The following is a 22,588-nucleotide window of genomic DNA, read 5'->3' on the forward strand; positions in this document are numbered from 1 at the left end:
GAATGAAATTATCCCATTGGAGGACTCCAACCCGCTCCCCCATGAAAAGATCAGCAAAAAAACCCACGCTAAATGTGATTTGGATTAAATTACCTGGGGTGTGTTTATGGCAGCTGACGTGGTGTTGCTCTAAAGGTTTGGCATGACCATCCTAGAGACAATATGAAACAGTATGCCAGCTACAGCAATGCAGGCCGAACTTCAACCAGGGACAGTTTGTGATTTGCATCTTTCTCAGCAAGATGCGAGGCAGAATGGGTTTCCTTCCATCATGTTTTTCTCTAGCAACTCAGCATGTTTGCAGGGTGTGTGTTGTTCTGTATTTATCAGTTCAACTGCTACCTTGCCAGAATCCCTAGAATTAAGGATTCTGTCCTCAGCATTTGGACAGCGTCAGTATTTATAAAATATCTCCTTCCTTGTATTATTCTGCTTTGACAGAAGCATTTGGGGACTAAAACAAGAGGGAAGGATGGAATGTTAGTTTTGTTGTCCAAAAATTGGTTCAGCCTGGCACAGAAGCCAATTCAGAACCAGACACAAGAGATGAGCTTTTGCAAAACTTTTATTGAAGCGCTTCAATAAAAGGGTCCCAGTCCAATTTGAGAGCTGAGACCCTGAACAAGAGCATTGCATGATCTTTTATACAGTTGCTTTCCAGAAATAGGGAAATAACATTTCAAAGAAGGCTATTACCTTCTTTGGAGTTCTGCTTTGTTTTTAGTCTACATATCTGTTTGTCTATGGCAGGGGTGTCCAACCTGTGCCATCACAGTGGCATCACATGACATATTGCAACCTTCCCCCCCTTCGCTAAATCGGGAGTCGGCGTGGCCAATGCATTGGGCACGTGGGCCGCATGTTTAACAGCCCTGGTCTATGGTGTTGCGCCTTGTTTGACATGTGTCATTTTGCCCCTATAAAGTTATGTCTCAATTAAGTTCTGTGTTTCCTTTTGGCCCTACTTGTAGTTTCTATTGCTGATTTTCTTGTTGCCAATCTTGTAACTTCCTATCTAATTCTAAATCCGTGTTGTTACATTTTCTTCATCTCTAACTGACACATTGCATAGTTAGATTCTTCTAAATTTGTATTCCTTCTTAGGATGGGGCTGTATTGCTTCTTAATGGGCGATCCATCAGTTTGAGTCCTTGGAGATTTTGTAGGAGGGGGATGGGAGTGGAGACGCAACAGATTTTTCCCTGAATTGATCCACCCTTCTCCTCACCATCTCTGTTTCTGCACTCCTTCACTCAGCAAGGGCAGGTGAATAGGTAAAGAAATTTTTCCCCATATCCCAATCAGTTTCAACTACTGAGCTGGGCTGGGGCAGTGAGAATTGAAACATGAATGGGAAAATTAGAAGAATTTGATGCATTAACATATTTTGAGAATAAGAATGAAGATGCTAAAAAAAACAACCATGAAGATACAAGATCAAACAGAATTGATGAATAAAATGGACTCTAAAATTGAGAAGAATGTAAAATATTTGGGTGCCATGACAAATATGAATTGTCATGGCAATTTTGTAATAACTATGTTAAGCCATTGAATGAAATTAAAAAATGTGTTAAGATGGAAGAAATTACCATTGTCATTATAGGGGGAAATTTCTGTGATAAAATGAATGCCTTACCTAGAATGATTTTTTTTGTTTCACACAATATCTGTTTTGACAACTGATGCACCATTTAGTGGCAAAAGAATATATCTAAATTTGTGTGATACAGGAAAAAAAACATATCCAAAGGAAAGATCCAAAGGAAAGGGGGGGATTGGATTTAACTGATTTGAAATTGCTTTTTGCAGCTAGTTGTTTGGTTCAGATGAAAGAGTAGGCACTGTTGAGAAACAGAAAGGTTTTTTGAGTCAATGTGGATTTTAAAAATCAGTAGGTTAGATGTACCATACTAAGAGAATAGAATAGGGGCGCAAAGTACAAGGAACATTTACAGATGAGAAATAATGCATTGATATAAATGGATCAAACTTATGAAACCTAGGTTGGGGATGTGAACGATTAGGAGGGATGTTTTCATCACATTTGATGGATGGTATAAAAAATCTAGAGAATTTTAGATTCGATTATATACACTGATTAATTATACAATTGAAACCAGAGGTTTTTCTTTAGGCATAAACATTGTGGGGGTGGGGATTGTAGAACTTTGGGTTACTACAAGATAATTACAGCATGATTGCACAAAGGTGAAAAGATACATTATCCGTATTAGGTTGCTACTGGTGCGCTTAACGCCATTGCACCGGTAGCAAAAATGGAGCTGCACACGAAGGTCTGGGTGATCAGCGGGCAGGTGCGCCCCAGGAAGCCAAATCCCATGCGAGGATGCTCGTGGGTGCAAGATTTCATCATTTCGGGCGGTTTTTTGTTTTCGCATAGCAAAAAAATCTCATGTGCACATACATCCTCGGACATAATTTTACTTCCTACACATACACAGAAGCCAAATCTCACGTGGGTGTGCCTGCCTGCCTGCCGGTCACCTGGAGTTGCACACACAACTGTATCGGTAGGAGCAACGATGAGGAACCCTTGCCTGTACATTACCCATAATGGAGGAATGATTGGTAAGACTGCTAGAACTTGCTGAGATGGCCAGATTGATGTCTTTGTTCAGAAAAAGATGATATCTATGTTTATTGCTGATTGAAGATCTCTTATAGATTTTTTTTTTTTTGCACAAAACTGAAATCAAATGTAGTAATTTTGGGTTTTAATGATTAAATAGGGCAGACTTCAGGAAAAAAATGAGGTATATTGTAATTATATATTAATAAATAAACTAATTGTTGTAATTGCTGTTAGAAAATTGGGAGATTTTTATTCTCTTCTTTCTTTTATTTTTTTTCTGCTTGTACTTTTAACATTATTTTTTATTTTTTTTCTTATTTTATATTAGTCCATATTGGGGTTTTTTTTTCATTTTTAAAAATGTAAGAAAAGTGTACATATATATAATCATGCACACCTGTATTGAGAAAGAAACTCCAAGTAACTCCACCTTAATTATGCTAGATGGAAGTTGATGTGAAGAATTTATTTGGCAAGTTTTCAAGATATTGCTACATTACCCAACTAACAATACAGATTCTTTCCCTCAGAAATCTAAGTGATTATTTCCTGAACTTACAGACTGGCCAGAAGTTGATGCTAATAAAAGAAAACTACTGTTTTATCTGAGATTAATGGGATGCGACCTAGTTTGGGTAATGAAACATCTGCAACAAAACATCCAAGCTCAAAAACTACCAAGGACCCTCACCAGAAGCTGAACTTGAGTTCTAATTCAAATTAACTGTTCCATTTTTCCAGCTGTGTTTATACGTTAACTCAACTTATTTCAAGATGTACAGATACAGTATTCATGAGTTTATTGTCACTGTCATACATCATTTTTATTTTTAAATGTTCATAAAACAGTCCACTTCAGTCCCAGTAATCCCAGTAATGGTAAGTAACACATGTTTTTACTACAGTGGTCTGCTTTTATTGTCATGGTTTTGTAATGGTTAATGTATTCAGAATGTTCTAAAGTGCTTTTTTTTGGGGGGGGGTGTTGTTGCTCATAGCAGAATTTAATCCATATTCCATGTATATGGTGGACCAGCCTTTCCCAACTGCTGCTGTGTAAAAGTTCTGAAGAACAATATTCTAATTATTGGATGCACCAATATTGCTGGTTGATAATGGAAAGTATTGCTCAATAGAATACAGTAGAAGAATACCAGCTTGGGAAATATTTTTTTCTGGGTGTTTTTTTTTAATTTCAGCCATCACAAAACAAGATAGAGGCAGAAAAAAAACAAGTGTCATTCATTATATTCATTATTTACTACTTATACTAATGAAGTAACTAGCTTCCAAGGAGCACCTGAAAGCTGCTACAGAATCTCCAAAATAGATATGCCCACAACTTCCTAATTGAATAACAAAATGCTATAATTGCATGCCCCTATTCCTTGTGGATACAGTTGGTTATACGTATAATGTGATTACTCACAGATTACTGCCTGCAGCCTGTACGAGAGAGCCAAACCTGAATATGCAACATGTTCCACGGTTAATGAAGCCTGATGGGGTGCTGCTAGCATCACTCTGTGCCATTGCCTGTAGAGTGGGGAAGGGATGATATCCTGTTCTTGCATACCATTTCTTCCCTCCCTTAATCAATGAAAGGAGAATAAATCACTGATTAAGTATGCTAGTCACTGCACATGTAACTGGACTGATTCCTACAGCAAAGGCAACTTTTAATCTCTCTCTATTTTTGCTTTCTCACTCTTAGACTTGAGGGTTTAGATAAGCACCCCTGAAAAAAATATTCCCCAAAGTTAGGATTTCAAGCATAGAAATATGGAAAGGAAATCATCTCACTCTACTTGTATTTTTCAGCTTGGAGCAACTTTACAAGAAGAGTCCTCTAGGCGCAACAGAATATCATAAGCAACCAGTCTTGAAATCCTAGGCTTAGAAAGGTTAGAACTACATCTTCTTAAACAAACCAAAGCATAGCCCATAAAATCATCTGCTATAACATCCTTCATGTCAACAAATACTTCAGCTTCAACCACAACAATACACGAGCACATAACAGATACAAACTCAAAGTAAACTGCTCCAAACTCAACCCTAGAAAATATGACTTCAGCAACCAAGCTGTTAATGCATGGAACTCACTACTGGAGTCTGTGGTTTCATCACCAAGCCCCCAAAACTTTACCCTTAGACTATCCACTGTTGACCTCACCCGATTCCTTAGAGGTCAGTAAGAGTTGTGCATAAGTGCACCAGCATGCCTACTGTCCCTGTCCTAAGTTTCTCTCATATTGGCACCAATATCATGTATATAAACAGTGTTATTTCTTTGTATACTACCAATATGCACTTAACATAAATAAATAAATAAATAGATAGATAGATAGATAGATAGATAGATAGATAGATAGATAGATAGATAGATAGATAGATAGATAGATAAATAAAATAAAATAAAAAATAAAATAAAATAAAATAAAATAAAAAATAAAATAAAATAAAATAAAATAAAATAAAATAAAATAAAATAAAATAAATAAAATAAAATAAAATAAAATAAAATAAAATATAAAATAAAATAAAATAAAATAAAATAAAAAAATAAATAAAATAAAATAAAATAAAATAAAATATAAAATAAAATAAAATAAAATAAAATAAAATAAAATAAAATAAAATAAAATAAAATAAAATAAAATAAAATAAAATAAAATAAAATAAAATAAAATAAAATAAAATAAAATAAAATAAAATAAAATAAAATAAAATAAAATAAAATAAAATAAAATAAAATAAAATAAAATAAAATAAAATAAAATAAAATAAAATAAAATAAAATAAAATAAAATAAAATAAAATAAAATAAAATAAAATAAAATAAAATAAAATAAAATAAAATAAAATAAAATAAAATAAAATAAAATAAAATAAAATAAAATAAAATAAAATAAAATAAAATAAAATAAAATAAAATAAAATAAAATAAAATAAAATAAAATAAAATAAAATAAAATAAAATAAAATAAAATAAAATAAAATAAAATAAAATAAAATAAAAAAATAAAATAAAATAAAATAAAATAAAATAAAATAAAATAAAATAAAATAAAATAAAATAAAATAATTGAAAGTTGTCCTACAGCTCTCTCTAAGCAGTTTATAGTATACTGCGCCCAACAATCTCATTGACCTCAGACGGCTGAGTCAGCCTTGAGCCACTCAGAATCGAACTGCTGGAGTGAGCAGTGAGTTAGCCTGCAGTACTGCATCCCAACCAATGTTCCACCACAGCAGATATTACGGAATGAAAGTAATCAGATGCTCTCTATGAACATTCCATTCCTGTCAATTGTATACCGGTGACTGCCACAATCATTACATCTATACATGTACACTTGGGTTTCTTTCTGCCTTAACACAGCCATTAATCTCAAACAAGAAAGTAATACAAAAGCAGTAGGTCATAGCTATGTGCTGATCTCAGTAAATGAGCTCCAACAACCCTTCATCTTCTGAAATCTAATTGCTAAAGCTGGGAGTGCTGGAAGGGTACTTTGGAGACCATAGGCCAGTGATGGCGAACCTTTTCAGCACCAAGTACCCAAACCAGAATGTGTGCGTGCAGTGAAGGGCTACCAAAGTTTTTATTACCACATTGTGGGTGTGGCTTATGCAGGATGCCCTGCATTTTCTTTCAACATCTTTCAGTGCAAATTCAGTGCTCTGGGGTAGAGCTCCATTTTTGCTACCCCACTGCATTCCCCCCATACAGGCAGTAGCCCACCCCTGTGTGTGTGCCTGCATATATGCTGGAGCACCAGAAACCTGAAGACCAGCTAGCCAGTGTGCACAAGCATGCTGGCCAGCTGATCTTCGGGTTTCCAGCACTCCAGCATGTGCATGGCAAAAACCTGAAGAGCAACTACTGATGGCACACATACCCGCATAGAGGGTTCTGCATACTACTATGACCATACTTCCTTTGAAGGCTTGCCCAGGAAATGACTTTTTCCTTGTGATCAGAGCGAATGCTGAACTTAATGAATTATATGATGAATATTCAGTCTAATGAAGTGTATACCGTCCATCTGACTGCACAGGTGCATGAAAATTCAGGAGCATGCTAGGTGGATTAACACAAGAATGTGCCCCACAAAAGCAGAACATCAAAGCATGGCTGATAGTGTCAAGAGCCAAGACAGGAACTTCCATGACCCAAAAATAGCTAGCTTGTTCCCTGACAACATTGATGAAAACCAGAGTCCAATAATGATGAAGGTGAGCTCTGGGTGTAAGCTGTGAGAGCTGCATGAATTGTATCATGGGGTATGTGTACCATGTAAGACCTTCTCTGTTCTAAGCTTGGTCTTTTATTTGCTTGTTTTTGCCTTCTTTTCCAAATAGGGAATCTTATCTGGAATCTAAAAGTCATAAAACAGCTTTTGATAACTACCTGGTTACTAAACCTGCTTACATTAATTGGGAACTTGTGTTGACCAAACTTCTTGTGCCGGAACTGAGCAATCTATTAAAGGGACAATTATTTTCAAGCTTTGATTCAATAAGTAATTATTGCACTGTAGGTTGTTGTCTTCTATGGCAATAGTGCCTACCACTGATGAAGATGCTGAGAGGGGAAGGGGAAGGTTTTCTATGTTTTCCTCCTCCCCAGAGAGATTGTAGCTCATTTACTAACTAGATGAATTTTATAGAACACCTTGGTGGCCACTTTTGCAACATGTAAACACACCCACCAAATTAAAGTCATTCTGACCTTTGGAATTAACTCTGTTGGACAACATTCATTTACCTACAACCCACCAATCATGTACTTGATTTCAAGTTATTTACCTTTGTTCTGTGTAATCAAATCCTATTCTAAAAATTCATGAGCAGCAGAAAGATCCAGAAAGCGCCACCAAGAATTAAGTTAAGGTTCTTCTGTTCTGCATAAAAGGCTAAGTAAACAAAGAGAGAAATGACAGACAGATTAAGAAAATCATATGGTTTGGGGAAAGGGATTACAATGAAGTTTAATACCATGACTTCAGAAGCCTATCGGGCTGTTGGCACAATCCTCACTACCTATTTTAGCATAACTCAAAACATTTTCTTCATCCATTTAACTGTGAGCAGAAATACCCTTGACAAGATTTCTAAGAAGCCTATGTCTGCACCACGCTGGACTTTCTTTTTTAAATGCAACATTGGCTGCAATCATTACATCTATTATTCAAAGGCGGATGTATTGAATTGAATGCATTGACATTTGAACTGAATTAAATTTTATAAGATTGTGTTTTGTATTTATCACATGATCTTGAATAGATTCTCCCACATAAGAAATGGTATAGAATAGGAGGTATGTATCAGCAATAATTTAAGAGAAAAAAATTAATCCTTTTTGATAAACTACTAGTTTTACTGAATTCAAGCTCTCATTTTCTCATATACTGGGTGAATTAAAGCTCTTGTTTTCTCATATACGTACAAACACACTATATACACACTGCCCAATAATTGAGGAAGAACAATGACAGACAGACAGATGGACAGACGGATGGACGGACGGACGGATGGATGGATGGGCGGGCGGGCGGGCGAGCAGGCGGGCGGGAGGACGGACGGACAGACAGACAGACAGACAGACAGACAAATAGACGATATGGAGAGAGAGAGGGAGGGAGGGAGAGAAAGAGAGAGTTGAGAGAAAGAGAGAGAGAGCTAGAGAGAGAGCTATAGAAAGAGCTAGAGAGAGAAAGAGCTAGAGAGAGAGCGCTAACGAGAGAGATATGATATAGAGATAGAGACAGATGAGAGAAAGACTATAGAGATAATAGAGATTGATTGATTGAGAGAGAGAGAGAGAGAGATAATATGATATAAAGATAGAGAAAGAGACAGATGAGAGAGAAAGGGAGAGATGATAGAGATGATAGAGATAGAGATGATAGGTAGGTAGGTAGGTAGGTAGGTAGGTAGGTAGATAGATAGATAGATAGATAGATAGATAGATAGATAGATAGATAGATAGATAGATAGATAAGAGACAGAGAGAGAATATTTATGTTAGACCAGGTAAAATGAGGGTGGGTTCTAACTTACCTCATTGCTGGTTCGCTTCCTCCCACACTGCCTGGCTGCATGCACACTTCATACACATATGCATGTGCAGTGCCAAAACCCCCCCCAAAAAAAATCCTAGCCAAAAGCCAAAACCAGGATGGTGATGCATGTGCAGTGCCAGAAACTCAGATTCTGCATATGCTCAGAAGAAAAAATAAAATTTAAAAAATAAAAACATAAAATTTTTTTTTTAAAGATGACGGTGCCTATGGACTGACACCGACTGAACTGGTTCCATTGCCAGTGAGTCATTAACAGTCTGGGCAAACTGGTCCAAACTGGGAGGAAGCCACCACTGTTCAGGTTACAGTATGAAAAATATATTGGATAAATTTGGCTATATCTGTATCAATCATTTAATTGGTTTGGTCGTGTGAAACAGTATTAAGAAAAGGTAAAAGGAAACTCTCAGAGTGTGAAAAAGAAAGAAGAAAAAAAAATGAAGGTTCTGTTTTCTTTCAGGCATCATCAGCAGAATCCCAAGCAGCACAAGCAAGGTAAGAATGAGAAAATAATGGTAATTAGAAGCTAGAGATTTGCTGACATCCAAAAGCATCTAGGGAACAAAATTACTTTTCATGAAACTGTACATCAAATCAACATTTTTTAAAAAATGAAATGTTTGAGCCAGGCTGAAAGACCATCAATAAGCTGCCTTATTTTTTAGAGATGTTTTAAAAAGAAGAAGGACAAAAAATGGAAGAAGTGTGTGTGCGCGCACAAAACATTGTGATGTGAACTGGTGGGGAAGGTAAGTAGAACCCACCCCTGGGCGTGTTACACGTTGGGACATGTTGAGATTATGATCTAGTAGCACACTCCAATCCTTCTCATATGTGCAGATTTCCCCAATCCTGCATATGTTTCTTTTGCTTTTCCTATCTACGTGAATAAGTTTGTACATATCCCTGATACTGCCCACTGTTCTAGTCTTTTAATTTTTCCCAATTCTTTCTAAAAGGAAATAAGAATCTATTCCTCCTACTTATGTATCATCTACAGATTTAAAAAGCATTTACCAGACTCCTTCATCCTTATTGTTTATAGAAACATTGACCAGATTTGGTGCCATTTCTAACTACCTTTTGACTATGATCCTTGTACCAACTGCGTATCCACTTAACCCAAAGAGTTGACCATTTTGTTAAGAAGCGTGCTATGAGAGATTTTGTGAAAAGCCTTGCTGAAGTCAACATATGCTAAATCCTAAACAGGTTAGCAAACTGCTAGCTATCAAGGAGAACATCTGCCAAATAGAGCGTTCCGTCTAAGACCAGTAGCGATGGACAAAAAAACCACACACACAAGGTCTCAATTTTAAGAACTATATTATGTGCGGAAAATTTGAGTATAAAATGATATTATACATTTTCTAATCCAATCTGGCAGTGTTTCCAAGCTCATGGCCTCTGAGATAAGCTCGATCTGAGCTGCATTCCACAGACTCAATTAATTTCCCTTTTAAGTATTCCTGGTCTTCAAATGGCATTTACTTTGCTGAGATGCTGGTTACATGGGTTCAAAGCTGATTTTAAAGCAGAAGTACTCATTTTTCTCTGAAGATCTCACATGGACATGATCACAAACATTGTTTGCCACACCCACTTATCCTTAGACAGTCTCTTATATACTGACAAGGCATGGCCAAGTGTCCCATAGATCTATTAATGCCAAGATCCACTTTTTTCAGATACTCATGTCTAGACTACATCCTTCTGACCCTCACAACTAACAGGGGGTCCTGCTCCTCTAATTCCTCTGACTCATTATGTTCCAGATGTCCACTCGGATCTCTCTCTTGGGATATTATTTCAATGATGAATTACGAACTGGGGAGTTGGTGTCATTATTTCTGGGCCCTGAACCATGAAGTTGAAATAGATGGCCATATAAATAGAAACATTTTCCCCTGCTCACCAAACTGGCAGCGATGGCCGGCTGGGTATGCCCCCCAAACCGGCTCTCTCGGTGGCGTCATAGACACCGCCATATTGGTTTTTGCTTCTCTGCATGTTCAGAAGCTGGTTTTTGCTTCTGTGCATGCCTAGAACCTGGGTTTTTAGCACTGCACAGGCACACCCACACAGTGCATCAGGAAGCGAGCCAGCAGCGAGGTAAGCCAGAACTCTGAGTAGTATCTTATGGTACATTAGACTTGAATATTTTAAAAGACCTCTTGTTTTATAGAACTTTCTTTACCTCATTTCTCTTCCTCACAACAAACAACACATGGCAGGTAATCAGATGGTAGATTTTCCTAACTTTCCAGGCAGTTGAGCCAATTTATCATGAGGTTTTAATATCATGTAGAAAAGTCTCACAGCAGCTCCAGAGGTAACACAACAGACCCTGCCTTTCTTTTGAGCTAAGAACAGTACTGGATTTTAGCTGATCTGCTATTAGCCTCTCTTCCGATTCCAGTCCACTCCTTAAGTAACCTTACTACACGAATACAGATTAGATTGGGAAGGTATTTTCACAGTTCTTTAAATACATTTACAGTTCCCTCATCAAGATATCCATATGGAAAGAATCTCCCAGTAGAAGTGTATTTTTTAAAAAACTCATCTAATACCAAACCAGACTTCTACCAGAGGTGCATACAAAATCATCTCCTAACACCAAAGCAGACTGGTTTTTCTTGACAAAGCTTAATTTAATTCAAATTCCTTATCTAGCTTTACACCAGAGCTACAAGCTTATCCCTAGAGAGATTCTCCAACATTGCCTCTAACTATCATTATTAGCCTTTCTAACATTTCTCTTAATTAAAGCTTTCCAAGTTTATGCTTCAGGAGATCATCACCTGTCATGGTTCACCTCAATCTTCTAAATGCAGCATTGCACTGTAGAATCTCTTCAGCACCATAGCAGAGAAACAGAATTTATCTCTCTCTCTCTTTTCCCAACCAGCTTTGTCTGGGCATAATCTGATTAATTGCAACGATTATGTCATGCACCAAGTGTTTGAAGATTGCACGCTGGATAAAGTTGTTCACCATAAAAACCTACGAATAAATAGATTTTATTTGCTTTTCTGGAGCTCTACAGAGGTGACCACTCTGTTTCTTCAGTAAAAGCCAGACCAGGCCGTAGCAGGTTGCTACTGGTATAGTAAAGGATGGCGCACCGTTACTGATCACTGAGCATGCAGCTTCGGTTATCTTACATGCGTGCACACATGTCCCAGTGTGTTTTTCCTTCTGCGCATGCGCAGGAAGCAAAATCTTGTGATGGGACAAGCGCACGTGTGAGATTTCAGCATTTTTTTGTTTCTGCACATGCGCAGAAGCAAAAAAAAAAACCTGCCAAAATCTCACATGCATGTCACATCATAAAATTTTGCATCCTGCACATGCGCAGAAGCAAAAACACATTGGCACACAGGTGCATGCACAAAAGATAAATGAAGCTGCACATGCAGCGCAACAGTAGCAGATAACAGGAATCCGCCTCTGACCCCAGGGTAATAAATGCACACAAGAAAATTCTTGCTTTCCTTGTTGGCTTGGAGAACTTTCAGGCCACCATGAGATAGACTATACCCAAAAATAAATTCCTAAATATAAAGAAAAAGTACAGCATATGTTTCAGACTGAGTAGAAATGCTATTCTTAAGGAAAATCAAGTCAAATCAAATATTTTACTGAGATTTCCAATAATCCCACCTTCTTCTTTTATATATATATAGGGTTTTTTATTTTTTATAAAGCAGCAATGTCTACATGAACAGTTGCCTGGGTACAGTTAGTTTTGAGAAATAATAACAATAATTGCAATACTATTCATAACATCGATAGTGATCACATAATAATAGCAGTATTTGCTTTTCTATCTCAGTAAATCTTGCAGTATCTTTCCCCTGGAGTGGGGTGGGAATAGAGATTTTGCAGTGTCCTTCCCCTGCCACACCAACCAAGCCACACCATAGAATCAGTAGTAAAACAAATTGGATTTCAACGCTGGGCGGGATCTTTCCAAATAGATACTATGATCCTTTTATTGCAAAGAGAAAGTATAATTTCTCCTTTTTCACACTTCCTGTCCCATTGTCTTCTAATTCCATCTAATATAATCTTTTTTTCCCTAACTTACACGAAATCTTTGGGATTTTGAAATCCAAATCAATTCAGTGGAGGCTAAAATCCCAGAAAAGCTTCCTTAGGTCAATGGAACACTTTAAAGAATTTGAAAGCATAGTTAACCTATGGAAAGCTACAATGAACCAATACTGGATCGAGCCAATGAAGGAGCTGGCACCTGGGTCTGATGAAAGCTGGGAAGTATGGAAATCATTGAATAGACGTTGCACAGGTACAACAAGATCCAGAGACACTCTGAACAAATGGAGCTCTCCAGTTGCTTCTGGTCTTTGCAATTGTGGTGACTTGCAGACAACAACACCCAGTAATGGGCAGCCAAACTTTTTACTGCCATACTGCGGGTGTGGCTTATTTTGTGGGTGTGGCTTGATGGTCATGTGACTGGGTAGGAGTGGCTTGCCAATCATGTGACCAGGTGGGGGTTGAATGTACACCAGGTGGGGCTTGAACGATCATCATTGTTCAAGGGAACTGTTAAGTCCTCGACTTACAACGTCACCAGTGTCGCTCGCTGGGGTGACAATTTGCTTTGCGTTTCCCATGCTCTCCTTCCTGGGTCCCCCCTGCCTCAGGCTGGGGAGCTAGGCGATCAGGTGCTGATCAGCTGTTGAGAAAAGATGGGGGAGGAAAAGGGCTCCCTGCAACTCCTGCTGGTGCTGGTCTCCCTGCCATTTTCCGAGGAGGAGGATGGGAGGGGGGGATTTTAAAATATCAGAAAGCCGAGGGAGAGTTACAAGGTTATTATTGCCGAATGACACCTTTTCATTTCAACTGCAGGCAGAGCGAGGGCTTCGCAAGGGAAAAAACGACTGCAGCCCAGACCGCTTTGGCAAAGCTTGGCTCGGCTTGGTTCAGCTCTCCATTTTCCCCCTGCTGCTGCTGCTGCGCAGTCCTTGCTTTTTTCCTCTTTCCTTCTTCCTGGATTCAGGAGGTGGCCGCGTGAGGCTGGAGGGGAGCCGGGCAGGAGAGAGGTAAGCTCATCCGAAGCCAGGAAGGAGGAAAGAGGAAAAAAGCAAGGAGTGCAGACGCAGTAGCAGCAGGAGGGGGGGAAAGGAGAGCTGAGCCGAGACAGGTAATCCAGGAAGTGACTGCTGCCAGTTAGCTGGAGCTGTACAGGCAGCTTCATTTCCACTGGTGGAACTGTGTTCCACCCTGTCCTGCCTGCTGCCCACCCCTGTTTATACCTATCCTTTGTGCCCCCATCAGTGTACACTTGAGGACCTCATGGCAATGCAACGGAACACAATTAATGTAGTTTATTGGCAAGATCTATTTAATTTGTACATATTATAAACTCATATTTTATATTTCATATAGTATGCCTTATTTTAATTGCAATATTTCTGACACAGAAACATTGCAAAAAACATTGCTAAACAAAAAATAGACATCACTATGGTAATGCCATAATAATATTGTATACATTCAATCTGAAGCTACTTTTAAAGCTTCATCCAGACCATTGTATTTTTTTTAGGATGGTTTGCTTTGATTTGTTGTTGTTTAATTGTACACCACTCTGAATTGCTTTTAAGGGGGTGGCTATAATAGCAAAAAAAAAAAAAATGCCCAGAAACAGACCTGCTAAGTTAGGTCTATTTGAGGATGCATTTTGCTACTGATTGTATTTTATTTTTTTACCATCCATCTCACCATGAGGCAAGACTTATGTCTGAATACTTTCCCTGTACTCTTTATCTGCCTCTTTTAGGGAATGCTTATCAAATTCCTCTTCAAGCTCTCAGATCTAAACTGCAAAAATCTGGTTAGTGCTTGATGGCAACCAAAAAAATAGAAATGATGAAATTTCCTTTTGGCCTGTCATACGCAACAGGATTTTTGCAAATTCAGAAGGACCTAAGATTTGCCCAGGTGCTCATTCTTCCCATGTTTATATATGGCAAGTGAGTCATCGAGAGTTCTTAGTGCTCTCTGTGCTCAGTTGTTTGCCTGCAGACATTTCATTACCCAACTACGTAACATCATCAGTGTGAATGAGGTGTGTGTGTATGTGAATTAATCTGCCATACGTGAAATTTTTAAATTGAAAAATGCTTTGAAAATACTTTTAACATAGAAAGAGTTCCATAGTATTTTCGGTTGCTGACTCCAAATGAGATCGTCCAAAGATCTCTTTGTGGCATTTACAAAAAGGAATCTGAATAGAAATGTAACAATAGATAAAATTATGTTTCAAAGCTGCTCCTGGGTACAACTGAATAATGCCCAGCTGCGTGACTTTCAAAGTTTTTCTGACAGCAGAAATGATAGTTGTCAGGCAGTCTATAACAGTAACATTGTTAGGATGAAACATCATCCATCACCAGCACTAAAAAAAAAGCCAGTTGTCTCAATTAGGATAAAAAGCTTCACAAATCCTCAAGGTGCAAAAAGACATTTATTTTTAGGTTTAGGTTTCAATCACAACAATTTCATAGTCAAAGATGAAAGGATTGGCATGGCATGGCATTGAGACTAAAATGAAATCTTGACATGTAACCTGATGTCTGTTTTGAAACCAGTTACAGTTTGTAAAATATAAAAAACATGTTTCCCTTTCATCCCAGCTTTTTAAAAACCTTTAGTATAGTTTAGGTTGTTGAACCTTGAAATAAATATTGGGGACTTCTTTATCCAGGGACTCATCAGCTATGCTTTCTGAAAGGCTTATATTGCTGTGTTAGGGTTACATGACCTACAACACAGCCAAATCTGAGGGAGTTTTGGATTCTCATCAGTTCTAGTCTACATAAGCCAAAGGATTCTGGACAGGGCAGTCCCAAATTTATGGAGAACAGCATATGGTCTTTTCCTGACACTAAACAAAACCTGGGTTCCTTTGCAATGTTCTGTATGAGTATCATTGATCTTCCCCATACTCACCTCTTGGTATTTCCTATATATTTTACAAATGATCAGCAACACCCTGTAAGAGATTACCAGGGAGAAGTCAAACACATCATCAGTCCTGAGATTTTTCATGCCCACAAAAGATCTAAATTATGAGCCATGGTGGAACAGCAGTTAGAATGTAGCACTGCAAGCTACCTCTGCTGACTTTCAGCTGCCTGCAGTTTGGCAGTTCAAATCTCACCAGGCTCAAGGTTGACTCAGCTTTTCATCCTTCCAAGGTGGGTAAAATGAGGACCTAAATTGTTGGGGACAATATTCTGACTCTGTAAACTGCTTAGAGAGGGCTATTATGCAATGTGAAATGGTGTATAGGTCTAAGTACTATTGCTAAGTCCAGCCCACCTTGAATTCCCCTGATTCTTGTCTACCACTACCTGGCTTTGACCACTAGTCAGATTCTTGCAGAGAGCTTTGGCATACAATAAATGTATGTATTCATTTGAATTGCCTGGACTCCTGATTTCCTGTGCTTCATATGGACACATAAAATGTATGTGGAGGGAGGTTGTCCATCATTACCCATTCTTCCATTAAGAACTCCTTCACTGAGCTTCTGAAGACTCTTAAGGTTTTCTCAAACACAACTTGGAAGATGCTGCTCTAATATAACAAGATTTTATCCTGACCTTAAAGTCTACAAATTTGTTACAGACGAAGTAGTTATATGGAAATGCAGGAACATATTAGACTGCCGTCAACCAAATTGCTATCTGCAGACTAGAAATGGAGGAAAAATACTTTTTCAAAGTACCAAATGAACAACAATCCTGTATATATGTAGATAGAATGATGGACATCTCTGCCAATAGCTCCAGGGAAGCTCCATATATTAGATGAGGATAGCCAGCATTTATGCCATTTATCTTGCTGTTTATAGTTTATACTGTCAAGAGTAAAATGCTTGTTATCTGTTCTTAAAATTTTCATGGAGTGAATTCCAGCAATCTTTCATTTAACATAGGGAAAATGGAATAATGGAATAGTGGAATTGTTCTAATGATAAGGTCAATGGTACCAAAGAGGCTTCTTAAAAGAGCTTCCTAAGTAAATGCCTGAGTTATTCAAAATAGGGAGCAGAAAAACCACAAGATGTTTGGGAGAACAGTTGTGTTTGCTGTGAAATGCTAATGGAGGGCCTCAAGCGTCTGTTTTTTAATTAGCTTTCAATAATGCATCACTCTGTTTCCGTGGGGATTGATAACATTTGGTAATAATACATTTGATCTCTACTGAACTTGGAAGAAACAGGCCTGGCAGGCATAAGTACCAGAACAGCAAGGTAAACAATACAGGAATCGTCATTCCTAAACAAATTATAGAGATCTGACCTTAAGCCTCTATAAAAGATTTAATTTATACCTCACAACATTGCCTAGTGTACAGTCCTCTATAGCAGTGTTTCCCAACCTTGGCCACATGAAGATATTTGGAATTCTGGGAGTTGAAGTCCAAATATCTTCAAGTGGCCAAGGTTGGGAAACACTGTTCTATAGGGTTACTCTGACTTAAGAGCATAATTGAGTCCAAAATTTCAATAGTTAAAGGAGACATTTGTTAAGTGAGTTTAGTCCCATTTTACAACCTTTTATGTTAGATGAATCACAGCGATTGTTAAGTTAGTAACATGGTTGTTAAGTGAATCTGGCTTCCCCATTGGCTTTGCATGTTCCATGATCTCTGGGACCCTGCAATTGTCAAAAATATGAGCCAGTTGTCATCCGTGATGGGATGCCAAAATTTTTACTGCCACACTGTGAATGTGGCTTATTTTGTAGGTGTGGTTTGATGGTAATGTGACTGGGTGGGAGTGGCTTATTGACTAAGATAACTTTTTTCAAATAGGTGCTTGGACTCTTTTTCAGTTGATTAAGACACATTATTTAAATAGCCACAAAAAGGACAAATGATAGACAGCATTATTTGTTGTGGAGCACAGTAACATTTTAAGGTTTTGTACTGAAACCACAAGGTTCAGTATGATAACATATTAAGCAGGTAGCTCAATTTTCTTTAATTGCTATAAATGTTCAGCTCTAGATAATGATAAAAATGATTAAAGCATTTATGGATAAAAACATACTATTTAATTATTTCCTATTTTAAAAGTAATTAAGGATCATACTAAGGTACTAGAGAAGGAAGGACAATAAAAAAAACTATTAAGTATTCAATAAATAGTGCATAAACTTACTGCCCCCCACTGTATCGTCCCACCCCCATGGGGGCAGCAGCCTATTACTAGTTGCCATGCATCTGAATTTTGACCACATCATCATGGAGATACTGCAAATGGTCATAAGTCACTTTTTTAACTTCCACTGTAATTTCAAACAGTGATTAAATGAATCACTGTAAGTCAAGAATGACCTACTTAGATCAGGTTCTTCTCCATCCTTCCCAAGGCATTGTACTATAATCCTCGTAATCTGGGGCCAGTCATGGTTGAATATACTGTCTATCAGTGGACTTCAGTTCAGAAAGACTCAGCCATGAAAGAGGCTAAGATCAGAAAGTTCTGTCTGATAAATACCCACTTTTTAAATCTCCTCTCAGCCAATTGGAATAGTAAGATGTTAAATAAGTTAGATATCAACGCCATGATGGGTAGCCCTTGACAATTGTTGGTTCATTTAGTGACCATTCCAAGTAGGGGTGGGCTGCTGCCTGGATGGGGGAGAACGCAGTGGGGTAGAGAAAATGGAGGTCCACCCCAGAGCACCCAATTTGCACTGAAAGATGTTGAAAGAAAATGCAGGGCATCCCCCATAAGCCATGCCCACAGTGTGGTAGTAAAAAAAGTTTTAGCCCTTCACTGGTTCCAAGTTACAATGACACTGAAAAACAGTTACTTCGGACCACCATTGCAGTATTGCCATTGGTCACGTGATTTATATTCGGCCACTTGACAACTGACTCACATCTATGATGATTGCAATGTCCTGCAGTCACATGATCCACTTTCGCTACCTTCGGACAAGCAAGGTCCATGGGAGGCCAGATTCATTTCACAACCATGTTACTAATTTAAGAACTGTGGCAACTCAGTTAAAGGAGACAAGAAAAGTCATAAAATGGGTCAAACTCCACTTAGCTAATTTCTCATGGTGCAGCATAAATTTTGGGCTTAATTGTTGCCATAAGTCAAGGATTACCTGTACCACATCATTTCTTTTTATATCAGGTGAAACTGATATTAGAAGAACAGAAGAGAGTTTTCCTTACAGGAAGAAGGGGAATTTTCATACTTTTTACTTGTACAGCTATGTTTGGAATAGCTATGGAAGTACATACAGTACAGCTTTCTTGTAGCAGATTTATTAGGAAAGCCTGCCATAAAATGCCAACACATTTAGCTGCAACACTTGCGCACATTGGAGCACGGATGAAAGAAAGGGAAGAATGACAGATGCTTCCACTTTCTCTAAATGGTATTGCTTTACCTCTTTGAACTTTGACATTTTGGTGGACTGGTTTTGCAAATAACATCCTACAAATAAAAGTCCATTCTATTCTTCTTCTTTTTATTATTATTATTGTCGTTGTTATTATTATTAAAATATGTCTTTATTTTAACGCAGACTTACAAACAAAACATTTAAAAGCATTGGACAGTGTGCAACATACCTGTTTCCTATTTCCTATTGTGTTCTATCTATATTACCAGTATAACTATTATTCTACACAATATATACAGCATATTGTACAGTGATCTTAATTCGGTATCTCTTTTTGTTACACACTTTTAACTCTTTTCTTTTAGTTCCAGATCTTTATTTTATTTGACTTTGTATGTTTATATTTTCCTTTTTCCCGACCAACAATAAAACCTTTGCCAACATTCATAATATTCTGACTCATCTTTATCTTTTATCTCCATTGTTAATTTGTCCACTTCTGCACAGGTTATTATTTTTTCTATTAAGTCTCCTTCAGTAGCTATACTTTAACTTTGACGTGAAGATGGCATCACGGGTCCAGTTCTGTCTGTGCCTGTCCATGCGCACCACCATCTTTTTTTTCAGATTTTTCAGCAATTCTTTTGGTGTTTGGACGGCTGCTCCTCATCCTCTGCTTTGAAAAAAGCCCAGATTAATACTGACCTTTATTTCTTCATCTGAAGCACATTGGAGCAGCTCCTCAGCTTTGTTTTGGGCTGAAACCACCTTCTGACCATGCATGGAAGTGACGTTGCACAAGGCAATATGCACAACCAGTGGAGGAGGTAAGTGGAACTCATCCCATTACCTGAGTAAAGATCAGATGCCAATCAGAAGCCCCGATTCTATTATTTTATTGATTAATTTAGAACAGTTCAAATTATTTTAGTGTCTTAAATACTCTCTATTCTACAGAGCCTTGGTGGTACAGTGGTACAGTACTGCAAGCTACTTCTGCTGATCGCCGGCTGCCAACAGTTTGGCAGATTGAATGTCAGTACGCTCAAGGTTGACTCAACCTTTCATCCTTCCAAGATCGATAAAATGAGGATCCAGATTGTTGGGGGCAATATGCTTACTCTCTGTAAACCACTTAGAGAGGGTTGTAAAGCATTGTGAAGTGGCATATAAGTCTAAATGCAAAATACTAAATGCTATTTTCACAAATTAAAAAAAATCCACGAAAGCTTACAACAAATGAACTCAGAAATGACTCGTGTGCATTAGCAGTTAGGACCATAATCACAATAGAGCAGAGATTTAATTAAAGGAGATATAAAGGCATCAAAGACTATCTAGAGCAGAATTCTGTGGCCATCAGGATGATAATCAAGGGAGTCTTAAGATGTCCAGATCTCAGTCTCACAGTGCAGAAAGAGAATTTGGCCATTGAAATAGACTTCTGTTATTCTTCTGATCTTATATATATATTTCCCCTGCAATTTAACTGGTACTTATCTAATGTCAGAATCCACTTCCAATCCTAGAAAGGACCAAAAAAAGTATGCAAAACATGTAGCAATAGCACTTAGACTATAATAATAATAATAATAATAATAATAATAATAATAATAATAATAATAATTTATTATACCAGTTCACAGTCCTTTACCTCTCTCTAACCAGTTTACAGTCTCACCATATTGCCCCCAACACACTGGGTTCCCACTTTACCAACGTTGAAAGGCTGGTAGGCTGATTCAACCTTGAGCCAGACAGGATAGAACTGCTGGCAGTGGGCAGAATTAGCCTGCAATACTGCATTCTCACCACTGTTTCACCACAGCTCTATGCTGCATGCTGGAGTTGGCTATGGATCGAATGTTCTTCCTTCCTCCAGAAACAGCTGTAGGGGAATCTACGGCAATGCCAAGCAATTTAGAATTAGTACAGTATAGGGTTCTTTTCCCCACAACAGAGATGAATGGAAGCAGGACATATAGCATTGTGTTACAATCGCAGAAACAGTAGTTTTCCAGATGGAAGAATTTGTGTCTTCCCAGATCTGTATGAGCTAACAGGGTGTAGGAAATGACAGAAGCTGGACATAGACATAGGTTTTCAACATTTCCTCTCAGGCTCGTCTGATTTTTTGCTGACAAAGTTCACATTTCAAGGTTTTTTTATTTTTGTTGTTTTACAATGCATGAAATTTGGGTCCATCATTCCTCGGGGTTTTTAACAGCTTTCATCCCACATTATTGCTTATTATTCATTAACAGAATTGGAGCTGAACTGAATCTTGTAATGGCCTATTTGAAAGAAGGATTGCCTTCTATAAAAGAGGGCATATAGTAAGTGTTATGAAACAAGCCAGATGTCCTGGCTCTGGTTCATACATAGTTCTGTCTGCAATATCTATCTTTGCATCAGGATTATTACAATTAAAATGTTTCTCTGCACGCTAGGGGCAAATTTATTAATTATTCCATTTTACTCTTCAGTAATGTGAACCATAGATTTTCTTTCCTTATTTTCCTTCCCCAAAAGTCTGTTATAATTTTGCACTAGAATGTTTACCTGAATGCTTTCTGAAACTGAATGTTTTTTCAGAAAACAGTATCTCATTTGCTTGTGAATAGGACAGATGTTTGTGGACCAGGGATTTGTAGTAACGATTGCTCAAACAGTGCCCAAATCACTGTGTAGACATACTGAAAAATATCATCCTGTTGAATGGAGGTCCAGTATATGAATATAGGAAATCAGCCAGGCTAACATGGAAAATTATAGGAGAAGGAATGGCAGAATTTGTGGGCAGAGTGAAAAGAGGAATCAGTCAGTGAACTGGGTCCAAACTCCACATCCTTGAGTGCAGTTGACTCTTATTTAACTCTAACCAAGTCCTGACTGTGAGTTAAGAAGATTTCTGTGCATATTATATGATAATAATAATAAGAATAATAAGAATAAAAAGAATAATAAGAATAATAAGAATAATAAGAATAATAAGAATAATAATAAGAATAATAATATGCAGCCCCTCTCCGAGGACTCGGGCGGCTTATAGCATATAAAAAAGAACAATACAAAACCAGAAACCCAATATTAAACTAAAACTAAGAATCTGAAACCTCAATTTAATTAAAAACCAGTCATTTCTAACAGACAAAACCTACATTCCGTTTATCATATATTCATTCATAGGCAGGGGCTGATGACCAATGTCTCCAGGCCTGTCGGCACAAATGCGTCTTCAGCCTCTTGTGGAAGGCATGAATCTCTGGGGGGAGCTGATTCCAGAGGGCCAGAGCCCCCACTGAGAAGGCTCTTCCCCTAGGCCCTGCCAAGCAACATCGTCTAGTTCAGTGTTTCCCAACCAGTGTGCCGCGGCAGGTGTGCTGCAAGCCCGGCCTGGCTGGAGCTTCCCTAGCGGTGACGGCGTGAGCTTTTGGGAGGGCACCGCCCACTGTTGCTTCTAAGCTGCGTGGGTGGGCGCCCGCACAGCC

This window comes from Erythrolamprus reginae, chromosome 1 (genome assembly GCF_031021105.1).
Source record: "Erythrolamprus reginae isolate rEryReg1 chromosome 1, rEryReg1.hap1, whole genome shotgun sequence".
Taxonomy (NCBI): Eukaryota; Metazoa; Chordata; class Lepidosauria; order Squamata; family Dipsadidae; genus Erythrolamprus; species Erythrolamprus reginae.